Source organism: Ceratotherium simum, chromosome 5 (genome assembly GCF_057802395.1).
Source record: "Ceratotherium simum simum isolate JZ-2026a chromosome 5, ASM5780239v1, whole genome shotgun sequence".
NCBI lineage: Eukaryota > Metazoa > Chordata > Mammalia > Perissodactyla > Rhinocerotidae > Ceratotherium > Ceratotherium simum.
In genome coordinates this window covers 72146213-72161748 of record NC_141904.1, presented here as the reverse complement: position 1 = coordinate 72161748, position 15536 = coordinate 72146213, and the positions used below count along the sequence as shown (strand labels likewise).

General features: G+C 44.0%; 1 protein-coding gene across 1 annotated transcript in view; it reads left to right on the top strand.

The window, feature by feature from the left end:
- PDZRN3 (PDZ domain containing ring finger 3) overlaps positions 1 to 15536 on the top strand; it is a 235348-nt gene that overhangs the window by 65866 nt on the left and 153946 nt on the right.

Sequence of the window (15536 nt, the reverse complement as noted above, 5' to 3'; positions counted from 1 at the left end):
AATAGTCACAGAAATCCAGTTCCCTAACTTAAAACTAGTGATCAGGTTCCAAGCAAAGATAATTCAGATTTCATTAACTTGAAGCAGCTGTTGTCTTTAATGCAGTCCTTTTTTTTCCCCCCGGAAATCGAAAAGGTCTTATAAAGAATACTTGTGTGGTTTCTTTTTGAAACCAGCTGGCTTTCCATCGTGGAGCTGTTTTTGAGTTCAGAAACCCCAGGCTCTGGATGTTTTCCTTGTGAAGGAGCTGGGGGGGAGGGAGGAGGGAGGGAGCAGGCTGTGACCACCCAGGGCAGGGTCTAGCTGCAGTGTTGGGGGGCTAGGGGAAGAAGGACAAACCCTCCTTCCTCTGCCCCTGTCTTATTTCCCCAGCACCAACTCTGCTGCTGTGTGTCTCACCGTCATCAACCCTGCCCCCGGGGCCTCGGTACTGGGCACTGAATCGCTGCCCCAGCATTCTCCCTAGGGACACATGGAGAAGACCCTTGGGGCTGGAAGGTGCCCCACTTCCTGCACTGCTTCTGCAGCCGCACTGTGTGACTTGAGTAGCCTTCAGAGAGCCGCTCCCATTTCATTCTTCTGGGATTGCCTTTGATTCCTGGCATGAAATCATCTGAAGCACTGGGTAGTTTTCTTCCTATCATGGTTTATAGTTAATTCATGTCTTCTTTTGGTCCACCTGTTTTGTCCACCATTTTATCCTCAGCCCCAGGCACCATCGTGGGCCACAGGAAGCCCTCAGTAAGTATTCAGAAGGAAAGAAATGACCTTTTGACAGGTCATTTTACCTCTTTTTGCTTTATTTAGATATCTGAAATCTCTTGATAAAAATAACTTACGTAAATTTTGATAGCTGTCTTTGGGGGGGCATCACATTACATTTGCCAACAGGAAAAGGAAAAAATTACAGTATTTATATTAAATATTTACTATACTTTTATATTATTATAAAATAATAATATGTTCTTTTATATAAGTTTTATGTTATTAATGTCTGAAACCATTTTTGGCAAAGTCTTTTTATTCAAGTTTTTTCTTAAATGAAAACATTCATAGATTATTATGTAGATAATAATAGATAATGTAGCCATAGATAACATTCATATGTTTATTATGTTTATTTCCTTGGTATTTAAGCCACTCTAAAAATTTCAAAGAGCAAAGAGTGAGTTTGTAATCATTATGCTCGTTTTAAAGATGTGGATTTTGAAAGTTAAGAGGATTTCTCACGTCAGTGGTGGATTTGGGAAAGAAAATTGGGGGGTCGGGGGCATTTTCAGGAATTTTCTCTGATGAATCCTTAAGCGTCTTTTGTCATTATTGCCTTTTCTGAATGGCTTTGCTCTCTTCAATGATTAACACAGGACCCTGCATGTGTTAAGTATTGGACACTTGTTTGAATTTATGTGTGTATTTAGTTATGGATAATGACATGAAAGGAAGATATAAATCCAGCTATAAACGGTTTTGTATTTCAGCCTATTCCTTTTATACATTTTAAGCAATAGTTGCTTTAAATTCAGAAATACCGAACCAGGGTTTCCATTAGCCTCTCCCTGTTGTCTCTTCATATCTTGCACTTGATTCTTTTCTAGTTTCCCTTCTCCTACTATGTAAATTCACTGTGTATATTTCTGTCAGTTTTATCTTTCCAAAGGTTAGGACTTTGAGACGGGGCATGGATTCAGGCTCATGTAATGGTCATCGTGCTGAAGCAAGTCTGAAGACAACCCTGATTTTCCATAAGGAAAGGTTATGCCAAGGAGAACAATCGTTTTTACAAAATGTTAGTGGGAAAATTTTAATTAAGAGAATTGAATTGTTTTTAAACATCCTGGACTGTAGGAGTCTCTGCAAGTGGGGCTTCTTCTCCCTATGGGTTTGTGGATTCAGAGTTTGGCTCTGCATTTCAATAACGTTTGCAGCTGTTTTTTTTTTGTTCTTCTCCGAGAACAAAGGTGTTCCTTCTGAGAGCTTCTCCAGGGCCTCATACTCAGATTTTCTTAGTTGTCCCAAGGGACATGGCTAGGTTTTTAGTAACTAGTGCTTGTTCTAGGAGAATCAAGTGGTGGCTCCAAAACGTTTCTTAAAAATGTCAGTGATTATGATGTAATCATTTCCCCTGAAAGAAAAAAATAATTACTGGCTCTGATTCAAAAAATAACACTTTGGCTATAAATCCCTAATTGCCTCTGAAAAGCAAAAACAGACATGTTTAATTTTTCTATCCCCTCTGCAACTTATCTGCTTTCTCTAGTGATTAAAGCAGGCCACAGCCAGTCAGGCCTGGTGGAATCTGGTCCCTTCCCTGTCACTCAGGGCTTTGGCCCAAGCCTCACAATGTGCTTGTGGCCCTGCTAAATGCATCAGTTTAGAAAACTGCCCCCCCATCACATGGGGGTCTGCAAAGACTCATTCTACTGAGAAATTACTAAAACACTGAAGATTATTGTATGGAAGACACCATGGTCACTGCTTTGTCACAATTAGTGACTATGGATGGGATGGATGGGAATTTTGGAATTCGGTATATTTATTTTTCTTACCTTTCTGTCTCGAAGGTCTTTCCAGGTTGGAATGTATAGAACTCTACCCCAACTTTTTTAAACTGCTACATGGTGTTTCGTGGGATAGCCATTTCCCTAGGAATGTACATTAAAGCTGTTTGTAATCTTTCACTGTTAACAAACAACACTGCAGAACATGCTTGTATGAACAGTGATGATGATGACAACAGCAACAAGCAGACACGTGTTCTTATCACCGGTGTGTGTGTGTTTTAATCCTCACAATAATCCTGTGAGACAGTGTTACCGAACCAAGTGGGCTCGCCTCCTGGTGAGTTAAATAAGACTACACTAGTGGAAGTTGTCTCACAAAGTAAAGTGTATTTGCAGCAAATAGGAGGCCATGAGGAATCATGTCCAAAGTCATGGCGTCCCCAAACAAAGGAAAGCAGGAACTTGTATTTGGTTGGGGAATGAATATTTAAAAGAGAGAGGCAGGTATTCATTTGCACAGGCTCAGTTGCAGAACATGCTTCCACATAATGAGGGCTAAGCTTCTCCTGGAGAGATCTTTGCATTAAAAACAAGGCAAAGGTCATGGGCATAGCTCTTGTGGCGAGGCTTGGTCAGTTTCAGGATAGCTGGTGGTTATATCTCCTTAATATACAAAAGGAAAAGAAACAACATGGAAAAACAGTTAATTGCTTCCAAACCCACCTTTGAGTTTCTCGAGGCACCTGGTCGGTGACAATAGGTGTTCTTACTATCCCCATTTTATATTTGAGTAAAATGAGGCCCAGAGTTTTCTAACTTGACCAAGGTAACAGAGCTAGTAAATTTCATAGCTGGGATTTTTTGTGTGTGGCTGTGAGGAGGATTAGCCCTGAGCTAACATCTGTTGCCAATCCTCTTTTTGCTGAGGAAGATTGGCCCTGGGCTAACATCTGTGCCCATCTTCCTTTATATGGGATGCCGCCACAGCACGGCTTGACAAGCGATGCGTTGCCTGCGCCCCGGATTCAAACCCACAAACCCCAGGCCGCGGAGCACACGAACTTAACCGCTACGCCACCGGGCTAGCCCCTTGTAGCTGGGATTTGAATCCAGATAGAACCTTAAAGGTATATATAAAACTGTTAAAGTACATGTTCCTCTTCCCTGGTTCTTTCTCCTGCCTTGAATAGTGGCCATTACCCAGACTCAGTCGTTGGCACTCTGCTCGTCCATCTCAAACCTACATATAATCTTCAGCCAGCAGCTCTGTGCTGGTGACACCCAGACTTCTAGTTTCCCTTTGCCTCTGCTTTGCATCTCCAGCTGCCAGTGAGATGTTTGTATACAATTGTAGATTTCTTGCTCTCCAGCCCCCATTCTTGCTCATTCTTGTTTCTCTTTTACCCCCTGTGGCCCCGGTCTAGATGAGTTCCCCCATCCTATGTGTGCCGTGCGTATTTCAGCATCTCTCCTCACCCCATCCATGCCCTTCCTTTGTCAGAGCTCAGGATACTCCCCTCCCCGTCACCTTTGCCAACCAGCCTCTCCCGCCTGTATTGACGTTGCTCTCTCTCTGTTCTGAAATCATACAGTAGAATGTGAGCTGTGGAGTCACAGGGCCTGGGTTCAAATACTGGCTCTGGGTTACTTCACTTTGTTGACTTTTGGCTTCCTTAACTATAAAATGGGAATAATAGTTCTTACTTCATATGGTCATGAGGAATAAATGAGATAATTTTGTAAATAATGTTAATTATCTTTTCACTACTATTTTACACTCTCAAAACACTTTCCCCTCTTTGTAGTCTCTACCTTGGCCCTTAATTATTCTATTTTGCATGTTAGTTTTGCCTCTTTAAATTGCTGGGGTTAGGGTCACTTGATGCTTCTCTCTGCACCAGAGAATCAAGCCGCAGTGGCAAGCAGAGAGAGAGTAGGTCTTGTTGGTCACTGAGTAATGCTGGCTGAGGACGGTGAATCATCGTGCAGAGCTACTGTGCTCTGTAGGACTGTGCTGTTTATCCACAAATGGAAACATTTACCTTAATTCTGAAGAGCTGTTTTCCAAATACCTTATTTGAGTATCTTCAAATTCCAAGCCGTTTATTAATCGTACTTCTTCCAAGCAATGGCACCTGTTTTGCCTGGGCAAATATGCTGTGGGCAGACATCTAGATCAGTCCAATTAGAACTTGGTAAATAACACAAACAAAACATTGATGTCGTAGTTGTAATGTTTTATATAATCTTTCTCTGATTTTCTGCAGAATCTAGTTGATAAAAATGAACGGTCCTTTTAAAAGCTAATACGGACACACACACACACCATAAATATCTGCTCTTTACAGTTCATATTTTCCCAGGGAAGAAGATACTCTAATTTCATAAGGTCATGAGGAGTAAATGAGATAATTGTGTAAACTCCTCAGTTAACCTGCTGTTTAGGTCCAGTTATTGCCGAATTAAAGTTAGTCATTAAGACACTTCATGAAGGGGGAAGTTTTGCATGTTAAGAAGTAAAGTAGGGTACTTTTGGTGATTTTTTTTTTTTTTTTGGTAAGGAAGACTGTTCCTGAGCTAACATCTGTGCCAATCTTCCTCTGTTTTGCATATGAGATGCTGTCACAGCATGGCTTGATGAGCAGTGTGTAGGTCCGTGCCAGGGATCTGAACCCACAAACCCCAGGCTCCTGAAGTGGAGCGAACTTAACACGACGCCACTGAGCTGGCCCCCACAGTGATTATTTATATAGCACTTACCCTGTCCAGGGGCTGTTCCACGGTATGTAGGTAATCATGCACACGTTCACACTGTTAATTCCCACAAGAAATCCAAGAGGCAGTGTTCAGGTGAGCAAACTGAAGTCCGGGGACGGAAGAAGGGGCCTTGAGAAGGAAGTCAGAACATGAATGTGCTCCAGGAGACTCGGGTGTTTCCCCTCGTAGAATTGACCCTGAACTCAGAGAGGACTGTCCCCAAGGGAGGAGAGAGGGAGTGTGGGGATTGGAAGATCATAGGCATCAGAGTGGCTTGGACGCGGGTGACTGTTTCAGCTCAGCTGCTTCCTAGCAGCATGGCCTTAAGTGAGTTACTAACCCTCTCTGGGCCTCAGGTTCTTCACTGGTGGGTTAGGGGAAAGATAGGGGCCATTGTGTTGCTACGAAAAATGAATAAAATAATGTGTAACCAAAGCCTTGTTTGTCTACTTCTTCAAGGTCGTAGCACTCAAAAAATATGTCCCTTTACCACTTTCAGGATTTTCTCTGTGGTCTTCTAACGTTAGAATTAGGAAAATAATTATGTAAGTTTCAGATGTAGCCAAAGGAACATGGAACAAGTGTAGCCATTACTTACATTCCACGTAGATCATGATTTTTCCTACATTTGCTTTTCTTTGCCCCCCTCCTTCCTTCCTTCTACACTGAAGTATACTTCAGTATCCATCTCTAAAAACACATAAACATTGCCTTACCTAGCCACAACAGAAGTGACATATTTAAACCTAAATTGAAAATTGGCGATACTGTGAGTTTGGAAAATATTTAAAAACATGATTTCTCTATAGTTTATGACTTTGTGTTCATTTTTTTCTGCAAGAATGATCAAACCTAAAGGTTTTGTGTGTGCTTTTTTGTTGTGCTTGCTTTCCTTAAATTTATTTTTCATTGGATAGTATACTCAAGATTTAAATATACTCAAGTTCAGTGAATAGTGACTAAAACATAGATGTGGGCATATTCTAGTAAGTGTTGACATTTTACCATAATGGATTGGAAGTTTTTCAAGGAGTAAGTACTGTGGAGGACAGACACCACCCTGTTTCCAGTTCTGATGGATCCATTCCCTCCCTCCCCAGATGTGTAAGAACTGTTCGGAAGTTGGGCCGGCCCGGTGGCTTAGTGGTTAAGTGCGCGCGCTCCACTACTGGCGGCCCGGGTTCGGATCCCGGGTGTGCACCGACGCACTGCTTCTCCAGCCATGCTGAGGCTGTGTCCCACATACAGCAACTAGAAGGATGTGCAACTATGACATACGACTATCTACTGGGGGGCTTTGGGGAGAAAGAGGAGGAGGATTGGCAATGGATGTTAGCTCAGAGCCGGTCTTCCTCAGCAAAAAAAAGAGGAAGATTAGCACGGATGTTAGCTCAGGGCTGATCTCCCTCACAAAAAAAAAAAAAAAAAAAAAAGAACTGTTCGGAAGTTGGTGTGTGACTTTCCTGTCTCTATGCATTATTAAAGACTATTTCTGGAATTAGGACAGACAGTTTCTTAGATTGATAAGAGTCAGATATGAAAAACAGTGTTCCTTCATTCTTTATAGTAGCCCTCAAGTAGGTAATGTTACTATCCCCATTTTACAGATGCAGAAACTGAGGCGTCAAAATGACCCTTACTAAGGTTACAAAGCTTAGAAGTGGAGCAGCCCATGTGGGACCCTGTTGGTCTGACTTGAAAGTCTGTGCTCCAGGTACAAGGCTACACTGTTTCACTTCCTTGTGAACTATAGAGTTAAGATGAGCATAAACCATAGTGGAACCTTGACGGAAGAGCATAGTGGCAGGTTTACTATCAGCAGTCTAGGGACAAAGAATATATTTAGTGGAGTGGAATATTCAATATGGAATGGAGGGCACTGGTGAAGAGCGATATTGACAAATAAGGGGAGGAGCTGTTATGCAGAAATGAATTCTTGACCCTGTTTTAATTTAAAGAACTTGAAGGTAAAAACTTGACTGTTTAGAATGGGGCTTCCCAAGCATGATCTCCTTTGAATTGAATTTAAAGTGAGTTATATATCCCAGCTTACAGATGAGGACGCAAAGTCCAAACGGAGCACTACTTTCCTCCTTGTGGCTGGCATTCCCAGAGGGTTGAGGTTCAGACTGCTGGAAATGGGCACATGCTGCCGTGCACAGTGGGCCTGTGGGAATACGAGGTTGTAGCCGCCTCTGCTCTCAGTTGCCTGAGACTCTGTGAGCCAGAGCCAGTCTCTCACAGAGCGGTAGCCAGGGGGACACCCTGCACATACAGGATGTCTAACTGGCCTACTTGTTCTCAGTGATCTCGCTTCACTTGAATTTGAATGACATTACAGTTCTTATCACTTTAAACGTGAATTGCGATGATGACAGATGCAGAAAAATAAACCATAGTTCCTTGAGAGCATCCAGAACTCTTTTCTGTACTGTTCAACTTTAGTTTTCTTTCTGATACTCTCAAGATAAACATTAAAAAGAACGTTCTGCTTCTGCAGGGCAGAGACACTTTGGAGCATCATTGTCCACGTGACCCTTGTCCCAATAAACCTGCTGATTTCTGAGGCAGACCCAGACGCTGACATGGTTTTCTTGAACATCAGTTCATTCGTCCTCTTCTTGCCCTCCTCACTGGCACTTGTATTTCTTTCTAATACAGAAACTTGGTATTAGAGAAAGACATCTTTGGATGGCAGCTACGGTCTATAGGTAGGCTTTTATTTTTAGACAGCAGTACTTACTTAATGCACAATAATAAAGTTGCTTTGGGGGTCGCTACTTGCAGTCGTTGAAAATACCTGCTGCTGTGAGATGCCGCTTGAAGCTGTACAGAGCAGATCTGCTCCCAGCAACGGTGGTTTTCAGTTTTGACCAAGCACTACATCAGCTGGGAACTTTTAAATCAAGACTGAAGCCCACGCCCCGCCTTCAGAGATTTCTGGTTTAATTGATCTAGCGTGGGACCAGGTACTGTTAGTTTTAAAAGCTCTCCAGGTGTTTATAATGTGCAGCCAGGACTGAGAACCAGTGAGCTAGAGCAGTGATTCTCCAACTTGAGCGTGTTGCAGAATCTCCTGGAGGGCTTGTTAAAACATAAACCACTGGGCCGCACCGCCAGAGTGTCTGGTTTAGTAGGTCTGAGGCGGGGCCCAAGATTCTGCATTTCTAACATGTTCCCAGCTGATGCTGCTAGTTGTGTGAACCCACTTTGAGAACCACTGGCCTAGAGGAATCTTTCCAGTAGCTTTATATGATTCTATTACAGGAAAAAAAAAGTTGTCAACACAAATACCTAGTGTTGCTTCTCATAGGTAACTGCTTTAGGCGCAAGTATTAAAATATTATGCTTCCCTGTTCCTAGGCAAGTTGGGCCATTAGTTTTTTTTCTTTAAACTAATGTTCTCACTAGCAGGCAGCTAGAGACCCAAGATCTGAAAGGAACTGGATTAAAGGCAGGTTAGACGATTAAAAAAAAAAAAAAAAAGCGAAGAAAGAAAATGTTGCAAGGGTCTATGAAATTGTTACTCAGGCTAGCGAATTACCCAGAGATTGTGAGGCTTTACTGAGACATGTAGCTTGGGAGAAGATGAATGGAAACACTTATAATGTTCTGGACAGCATGAAATATGGCACACAGGTACAAAGATGGATAAAAAACATGGTACTTGGCCCCCAAAAGAGGACAGTGTAGGTGCAGAGTGTACAGTCTAGGGCTGGATATATATATTTCTTGTTTAAATGGACACCCTAAATTTCTTTTTATCCAGTTCTTGGGATTTCTCCTCGTCGTGTTTCCTTTTCCAAACACTTCCCTCAGTCTTCAAGTGAAAAACCTGTCATGAACGGTTTGGCAGTCTAGGATGCCATCTCCGCTGTGTGCGGGGTGCACTGGCTGCGTGGCTGCCCGTTTGCCTTCCCCTCACCCTTATGGAAGAGTGGACTTGTCGAGGCCGCTGTTCACGTCCGTCTCCTTGTGCTTGCGGGATGGGGCTTGGAACCCAAGCAACGGTGCAGCCTGCCTCCCTCTTCCTTCCTGCCGTGCAACTTCTCTCCGGTAAAGTGCCCTGTGCTGGCTGATAGAGAAGAAAAGAGCCCATTCTATCCATCTGACAGACCCTTAATTAATAGTAATCATGAAAATTGAAGTCGTGCACTGCCACGGCATTCACCATTGTTATGTTCGCAATTCCTGGACTTCGTGAACAGAGCGCCCCTTCTTCTGCAATTAAATGAAAAATAATGGCATCACTTCAGCTTTAAGGAAGGAAATGTTCAAGGGCAACCTCTGTATAATTAAGCTTAACATTATTATCAACAGAAAGTGATTGTACTTGTGTTGGGAGGCGAGAAGAGAGATGCCACCGACCATTTGACCTCCCGAAAGAGAACGGTTCTCGTGATGTTTGATGTCCCCCTGACAGCCAGCTTCATGCGTGACATGGGTGGGTGCCGTTTTTTCTCCTTTTCTGGCTGTTTTTAAAGTTCTTGCTCATCAGTTCTCGGGACTGTCTTTGTAACGTTTGCTTGTTTATCATTTCTCCTTATGTCTTCCTTTACCCCATCTGCTTTCCGTTTTATTTTTTCTCTTCTTTGGTAAGAATCGCTTTCCTCGACTTGGACACGCTGGCTTTCTGACAGGTAAAATTAAAACAGTCCATTTTATTTTTAGCCAAAACAGGTGTTGAGTGATTGACCCTATCAAGTGGCTCACTCCAGAAACCTCATTTACTCCTAGCTTCTTTATTACCCCCTCATAATTCATTAGCTTAATAAAACGCACGTGTGAAAAGGCAGAGGCAGGAACCGCCTCTACAGCGTGGGTGTCTGCCCCCCCCTCCCCGCCCATCCCAGGGATGGGAGTGGGTTGAGCTCCCGATGGGAAAGTTAGGCCTCCAAGATGTGGTGCTACGAAGAGCCTCAAATCAGTGAGCGCTCAAAAGTAGGATGCCTTCTCTGCTGTGGCACGTTAAGTATACACCTCTTATGGAAACACCACCGGCTTTCCCTTTAGTGGAGTCCTAGAGACGTAAACTGTTTCTATATTCTGCTTCATGATTCCCAGCAGCCCCAAAGTATCCAATATTTTTTGGCTGATTACAGAAAACATCATCAGAGAAAGCCCCAGGCCCCAAGTCGTCGGTTTGGGGTATGTTGGACTTGCTGTCACCAGCATCTGAGGTTGGCTGGTGGATACCGAAGGCTGTAGAGGAAGGGGTAGGGGCAGTGGTTGTCCTAGTCTTCATTTAGGTTTAGCAGATGTCTGAAGCTCCCCCCCTTAACATTTTCACCAGAGCCCAGATTCATCTTGCCAAGGACTCCCCCACCTCTTCGTCCTGAAACCCCTGTGTGTTATGAAGGAAATGAAATCCATATGTTTCTGATTCATTTACATGTAGCTCATCAAAATGTAGTTTTGTAAAGAGCTCTTTGGTGTCCAAGAAGCATTTGGAGCCTTTTTATGAGACTTTTAACCCCCCCCTTTCCCTCTTAGAACCAGGATGTTGGGACTTGCCAAGAGTAAATAAAACCAAGCTTCGGGGTTAACTCTGTCTCTGGTCTGACCCACCAGACCAGCGGACTCACAGCTTCAGCAACAGCAGAAAAGACTCTCTCTTACCCTTTTTCAGGGGCCATGGAAAGTGGCACTAATCCCACTTAAACCCCACATGGCGGTGAGTGTGGTCTCACCCTCAGCGGCTCTTGGAAGCAGGCTGTTGACTCCACACGTTGTTTTCCGGCCGAGCCTCTTCCCCCACCGCCTGTGAGCGAAGAGCAGACAGGGGGGCAGATGGCTGCTGCGAGACCAGCGCAGAGGAGTGATGCTCGCAGCCGTTCCACCTCCGTCCATTAATGCTCACTAACTTGTAGCTCAGCGACTTTCTCAGCCACAGATTGTGACCAAGGGATTTCCTTTGCGCCAGTGACTTCTGTGTCTTTGCTAGGACAGTGACAGAGGCACCCGCAACTATGAATTAGGCTTCAGGGCAGCATTGCCCTCATTTAATGACATTTTTGAATGTTTAGTTTTCTTCATCAAGAAAGGCTTATAAGCTTTAAGGAAAAAACTAGCTATTCCATTAAGACTCCAGCGCTTTTTACTCTGTAAACCCACAGAAATGAAATGAGTCAACCCATTTTCAGAGTTCGGTTAGTGAGGTTGTGGGGTTATTTTTCTCCTCCATCCTAAAGATGAAGAATTATGGAAAGCCATTCAAGAGCTGGGGATTCATTCTCACTTGGGTGACTGTCGTGAGCAGGGTGGAAGGAATTCTCATTCGTCTTTGCACATCCCGGCTTGTTTCCCTGACTCAGGATGGTTCTGGGCCTTTCAGGGGCCAAAACCTGGGCACAGGGATATGCAGAGGCCTTTAGTGGGGAGCGAAGCTGGGCCTGAACTTCTTGCTGCTGAACTCAGGCTCTTTCCAGAGTGTGTGTGTGCGTATTTCTTCACACAGTGTAATAAAAATCATCCACTCATTCATCAATTCCATTGACTCCAAGGATGCATCTGCAGAAGCATGCTTCGTCTTCCAGGATGTAGAATTTGATCAGGTCGGTGCTTAGTTCAACATGAAGATCATACAATTAAATATCATACATACACATTTTGTGTGTGCGTAAGGGGGGAAGCATCCTCAGCAGAATTTTTAAAATCCTTAACAGCAACTGTAAAATGTTTTAGGCAAGTTGGAAAAGAGTCTGGATTACGTCTTGTGAAACCTTGAAATCTGAGCTTCACCTGAAATCCTATAGCAGGGAAAGCCACTGCCCAAAACGCTGGTGTTGAAGCTGTTCCTCACTGGTGGAAGGGCGTGGCCCGAGTGTGCTGGCTTTATTGGGTTAGTTATTTTTCAGAGTGAATCACCCAGTACTTCTGTGATCTGAGGACAGACAGCCATCAGTCCTTCAGGAAACTGCCTTGAAGTGGCTTAAAGTTAGCCTAACAGTGGGATCCACTGGCCGCATGAGCGGTAAGTGAGATTTTCTTCATTTTGCGCTGCCTCCAGCTGGTCCGTCCTTTTCAGCGATATATGCCATCTTAGCTTTACAGGTAACCAAGCACTATACGCATTGTCTGTTTAATTCCCCCTGCATTCCCTAGTACTGTCGTGTTAAGTGGAGAAATAGACGTTGAAGTTCATCCAGTGAATTTTGCCCCGTGTTATTCACTCACTGAGTTGCTCATTTATTCAGTAGATATTGAGTGCCTTCCCTGTGCGGGGCCTTATTCTGGGTGCTGGAAGATAGTGTCCAGATGCAGTCTCTGCCCTCACGTAGCTTCTGTTCTTGTGGGTGGAGCGTACGTTCTGGTGGTCACTCAGGGAGTGGCGGAGCCAGGTGGTGAACCTGGGCCTTCAGCTTTGTTCAGAAAGTGGTGACTTTCCTCCCCACTCACACCATAGCTGGCTTCCCTCAGAATAGCCTTTCCACCACCGTGTGGAAAAAACTCTGCCCTTATACTCAGCAAAACCCATACACTAAAACATAAGGCTTTGAGGAAAAAGCATTTTTATCAGAATTTTGCTGTAGCCAAGAAGTTTATAATTTTATTTATTTATTTTTTCCCCCAAAGCCCCAGTAGATAGTTGTATGTCATAGCTGCACATCCTTCTAGTTGCTGTATGTGCAGCTATGTGGGACGCCACCTCAGCATGGGGAGAAGCGGTGCGTCAGTGCGCGCCCAGGATCCGAACCTGGGCCACCAGCAGCGGAGTGCGTGCACCCAACCACAAAGCCACAGGGCCGGCCCTTATTGTAGCCAAGAAGGTTAAAGATCTGGGGATTTTTGCCAACACGTTCTGAGTAGTTTCTAGTTGAGACTCTCTCAAGGACTAGAACTTCTAGGGTGAGCCATATGAAATTTCCTTTTGTTGTGGGGCAGAATGGTCAGATATTGGCAATTCCTTATGGTTGAGTCTGACACTTTTCTTTCTTCTTTGTACCTGGTGTGTAAGTGCTTAATAAATGTAGTCATAATTGCTCTGTATGTCCCAGGCACGCCAAGCAGTCCAAACTATTTGCCTTTTGTCCATTTTGCATCTTTGTGTAGCTAAAGTTGTATAACATTTTATTAAACCTTGATATAGCAGTAGCTAACAGGATTTTTCACAGTGCGATCCTCCCTTCTCCCAAGGCTTTCTTAACTTCTCTGATCCTCACATTATGACCTTACTGAGAAAGAAGTTGCCATTCCCACCATCTCTTAAGGTGTTAATGAAAGGGGTCCTGAAGGCACAGGAGGTGCAGGTGCATATTCCACACCATCAGTCCTGGGGTGGGGGGCTTCAGCTTACCTGCCCCCACACCCTGTCATCAGACACCAGGGGCTTGGCACCCAGTAGGGCTCAGTAAAAGTTAGCAGTTATTTTTATTATTGCTATTAAGTGCCATTGTAGGTAGGCATGCTGTGAAATAAACAGGGTGATCTAAGTGCATGTTTTTCTTTAACTTTTTCCCTTGCAAATTGTTTTCGCTATTTTGTTGTTATTTGTATATATGTGTGTAAGTATTCGGCAGTGGGAAATACAGCTGTGGAGATTTTAATGAAAAGGTACAGTATCGGGTTCAGTATTCATATCACATCTCACACGGTTTCTGAAATCTGTGAAGAAACGTGCCACAGGTCAATGCCTGGCAATAATAAGCTCCCTAGAAAATGTTGTTATTAACAGTGACTCCAAGAGATATCTCCCGCCTTCTCAAAATAAAATAAAGTACCTGATTTTTAAAAAATTTTTTTGCTGAGGAATATTTGCCCTGAGCTAACATCTATGCCAGTCTTCCTCTCTTTTGTATGTGGGATGCCCCCACAGCATGGCTGACAAGTGGTGTAGGCCCACGCCTGGGATCCAAACCCACGAACCCGGGCCACCAAAGCGGAACGTGCAGAGCTTGAACCACTACGCCACGGGGCCAGCCCCAAAGTACCAGATTCTATGGCATTTTTAGTACACTCTTTCTAAATGCTGAGGCATCTCATCAACTCAGTCTTTTCAGGAAAAAATCCAGATGGTGGAGATTCAAGGTAGTCAGTGTAAAAAATTCAGGACAATCGAATGTCTTGGCACCATGGAGTGATGGTACTTCTGAGTGTTTGTCTTTCTCTGAGGTAACCCTCGGTGTTTACAATTCAGATATACCTAACAGTTTAAGACGCATTGTTAAGTAAAAAGAGCAGGTTCTAGAACATTATGTGTAATGTCGTCTCATCTGTATAAAATAATAACACACATGGGGATAGATTGTGCAGGGAACAATTTGAAGAAGCACACAGTTAACTGCAGGTGTGGGGGGTAAGCACAGGAAACTTTAGTTCATTAGCATGTTTTATTACTTAAATTTTTTATTAACGAACATGTATTTATTTTGATGATTAACAACTAAAAGTCCTGAATCTGAGTTAGGCAGGTGAGTGCTCTTTCCTTTCAGCATGCTTGTTGGTCACCAGTCAGTTTTGACAGGCTGTTGTGGATGTTCAGGTATCAGATATCCTGCATTCTAGCCCTGAGGCTTGACTGGGCTGAGCCCACTCCCTACAGGGAACTTCATTTCTTGGTTAAGTAGTTGGTCCGGTTTTAAGAAATATGCCTGTGGTGCCAGCTGCCCTGAGAGCTTTCCCTGGAAATAACTGTGGAAGAGGTGAAGAGCCTGAAGGAAATACTGAATCCTTTATCTGTTAGGAATGCTTCCATTTTTAAGTTTTAGTTAAGACTGAAAAAAAATATTTGGCCAAATAGCATTTGTAAGCTTGCAAGAATCAACTTAAAGTCTGGATGCGATGGCTTTTTTGTTGTCAGTACAAGACTCCATTTTGCCTAGTGTGTGTAAGAGGGAACACCTCATCTCTCAGATGCTGCCCCATCTCACTGCAGGAGCTGAGGAGTGGGTAGACCAGTTACATGTGGATAAAGCAGTTCTGCTGCTGACTCCTGGGAGATGCCCTAAGCTGGGTGCCCGCCCCCCGGGGTGGGACTCTCAGATGTGGGGTTCTGGGCTTGCCTGCCAGCCGAAGTTGGATCCTGGGACCCCTCTCGGCTCTGGGTGCTGTTTGTCGTAGCAAACCGCTGCTCGAGATGCTTGGAAATAGAAGGCATGTCTGAGCCTGGGGCATTCTCTCTGGATGTCTTTACCTTCTTAAAGCTGTCCATGAATATGAGCCCTGTGTATTTGCATTTATACAGGTAAGATGTGAGCCTACAGATAGAGCTTGGAGTGGCCAGAAGTGCCAGACACTTGTAGTGCACATAGCAGGAAGGCACCGTTCACTCTGGCCGAC